Consider the following 3,699-nt stretch of genomic DNA (forward strand, 5'->3'; position numbering starts at 1 on the left):
ATTTAGAATGGAAGGGAAGTTGGGGAATTATGGAAGGAATGATATGATGGAGGAGTTATGGAGTGATTTGGGGAGGTTAGGGAATGTTAGAAACGGTTTTGGGAGTAATGGAGGGAATGGGAGTGGTTAAAAACCAATGGGGGTTTTTAAATGGGGGAATCTGGGTCGGGTCAGACAGTCTGAGGTATGGACTCACGAGACCCCGGCTACGGTCTGTGAATCGATCTACTGTCCGTATATCAGGACCGTAGATCACTCATACACTTAAAACTTCAGAAAAATTTAGAAGCTTACCTGGAATCTACGTACGCCATCCATGGTTCGTGAGTTAAACGACGGACCGTCGATGGGCTCGGTAGACCTCTGCACCAGACCATTTTCTGCAGATTTTTCGTGGTGTACATGTAGATGTAGCAACCAATAGGCTATTCTTTTTACGTTTTCTGGACACTTTCTAGACACGGACCCTATTCTAATTCTAGCCAACACTAGCACAAAACTAAAACAACTATCAAATTTAATACAGGGAGGAAATCAAACAAAGCAACCCACTAGAGAAAAAACTATATCCTATCGTTGACTAGATTGTACATCTTGTGTTGTCTCCCAAGAAGCGCTTGATTTAACGTCACGGCACGACGCAGGCCTCTTGATTACTCAGACTTCATCAAGATTGTAGGCCTCAATCACTTCTTGCACAGTTTCAGCATTTCCCAGATAGATCTTGATCCTTTGCCCGTTTACCATGAACCTTGTTTCATCCTTTTTTTTCAAGCTCAACTGCCCCATGGGGAAACACTTTTGTGAGCAAAAATGGCCCAGTCCATTTGGACTTTAGTTTGCCTGGAAACAACGCAACCTAGAGTTGAATAGAAGCACAAGATCACCAACCACAAATTCTCGCTTTTCAATTCTTTGATCATGATACCTCTTCATATTTTCTTTGTACAAGGCTGAACTTTCATAAGCTTTTAGGAGAAACTCATCAAGTGTATTCAGGTCATCCATTCTTTGATTAGATGCGGCGCCCCAATCCAAATTTAACTTCTTCATCGCCCGCATCGCCTTATGGTCTAGTTCTACTGGTAAATGACAAGATTTCCCATATACAAGTTGGTAGGGAGACATACCTATGGGGGTCTTGTATGCAGTGTGATATGCCCATAGAGCATCATCAAGCTTCCTTGACCATGCAGTGTGATATGTCCGTTCTATTAGCATTCACAGTCTTCGTCAATATCTGTTTGATCTCTCTGTTGGACACTTCAACTTGACCGCTAGTCTGTGGATGGTAAAGAGTGGCTACATTGTGACAGACACCATATTTCTCAAGTAGTGCCTTGAACAACTTATTGCAAAAGTGAGAACCTCCATCGCTAGTAATAGCCCTTGGTGTACCAAATCTGGAGAAGATATTCTTTTTCAAGAATGCGGTGACACGTTTACATTCATTGTTGGAGAGCGCTACTGCTTCCACCCACTTTGATACATAATCAACCGCAACAAGAATATACTTCATCCCATATGAACTCACAAATGGCCCCATAAAATCAATGCCCCATACATCAAACAATTTTATCACCACTATAGGATTCATAGGGAGCTCTTGCCTCTTTGAAATCCGTCCTTCTCTTTGGCAACGATCACAAGACTTGGCGAAATGATGAGCATCTTGGTGGATGGTAGGCCAATAGTATCCACACTGCAAAATCTTATGTGCAGTCTGAATACCACTATGATGCCCACAAACAGGCGATGAATGACATGTTTCAAGCACACTCAACATCTCAACCTCAGGCACACAGCGACGAATAATCCCATCCGCACAACTACGATACAAATAAGGTTCATCCCAAAAGAATTTCTTCACATCATGCATAAACTTTTTCCTTTGGTGAAAAGACAAATCTGGGGGCACAATATCGCTTGCCAAATAATTAGCAAAGTCTGCGAACCAAGGAATCAAATCATGAGAAGCAGCCAATACCTGTTCATCTGGAAAAGCATCATTAATTTCAGCCCTATCTCCGAGCTTTAGCATAGCCTCTTCCTCTAATCTGGACAAGTGATCGGCAACTTAGTTTTCGATTCCCTTTATATCTTTTACCACAAAATCAAACTCTTGCAGCAACAATACCCATCTAATCAATCGTGGTTTTGCATCCTTTTTCGCCATCAAATACCTCAATGCAGAATGGTCAGTATGCACTATGACCTTGGTACCAAGCAAGTAGGATCGAAATTTCTCGAATGCAAAAACCACCGCAAGAAGTTCTTGTTCTGTCACAGTATAATTCTTTTGGGCCAGATTTAGAGCTTTGCTAGCATAATAAATAGGGTGAAGAATTTTCTCTCGCATTTGACCCAATACTACACCAAGTGCCACTCCACTTGTATCGCACATTACCTCAAACGGTTGTCCCCAATCCGGTGAAATAATGATTGGTGCTGTAACCAATTTCTTCTTCAACTCTCCAAATGCTCTAAGACATTCATCATCAAAATAGAACTTACAATCCCTCTCGAGTAGTTTGCACAATGGATGTGCAATTTTGGAGAAATCTTTGATGAATCTCCTATAAAAATCTGCGTGCTCAAGAAAACTTCTAACACCTTTTACAGAAATGGGTGGTGGAAGCTTTTCTATTACCTCAACTTTAGCTCTATCAACCTCAAAACCTTTCTCTGAAATTTGATGACCCAACACTATACCTTCTTTCACCATGAAATGACACTTCTCTCAATTCAATACCAAGTTGCAATCTTCACACCTTTAAAGCACCTCGGCCAGATGATCTAGACAACGATCAAAAGACTCACCTACAACTGAAAAATCATCCATGAACACTTCAGTAGTGTCCTCCACCATATCAGAAAATATCGACATCATACAGCGCTGGAAGGTAGCTGGAGCATTGCATAACCCAAATGGCATCCGTTTGAAAGCAAAAGTCTCATATGGGCAAGTGAAGGTGGTCTTCTCTTGATCTTCTGGAGCTATAGAAATTTGATTGTAGCCCGAATACCCATCAAGAAAACAATACCAACCCTTTCCTGCAAGTCTATCCAGCATCTGGTCCATGAACGGCATAGGAAAGTGGTCCTTTTCTGTCCACGCATTCAACTTAGGGTAATTGATGTGAGGCTAAAAATAAATATTTTTAATCATTATTTCCTCACATTTATTATTTATATTTATCCTTTTTGAGCATTAATTTGATGGATTATGCTAAATTGGGTATTTTATTTGTAGGATTAAATTGGTGGAAAATTGGAGAAGTTTGAAACTAAAACGAATTAAAGATGGAAGATTCAAGAAGGAAATCAAGCAGGTAGCTTAACGGATTAAATTTAATAAAATAATATATTTGTATATATGAGGAAAAAGGCTACGAACAATTTGCAAATTGAAATTGGGTACTACTGCTGCCACGTGTCAGTAGCTGGATGACTCATATTAGAATGAAAGGCGGTCAGCAACGTGAAATTCCAGAAATACGCGTACAGTGGAAAACCCAATTTAATTGGGTTTGTTTTTCTAATTTATCTTGAACTCAATTATTTTATTTAGGGTTTCTCTATCTATAAATAGGGGATGAAAAAATATTCTTAAGAAAAAGGAGGGCCAAGAACCAAGATACAAGACACAATACAAATTTTTTCTAGCTTAGGAACTTTGGAAGAGCCGCCGTGGAGGCC

The sequence above is a fragment of the Solanum tuberosum genome, unplaced genomic scaffold, assembly GCF_000226075.1.
Source record: "Solanum tuberosum cultivar DM 1-3 516 R44 unplaced genomic scaffold, SolTub_3.0 scf00293, whole genome shotgun sequence".
In the NCBI taxonomy this organism is placed as follows: domain Eukaryota; kingdom Viridiplantae; phylum Streptophyta; class Magnoliopsida; order Solanales; family Solanaceae; genus Solanum; species Solanum tuberosum.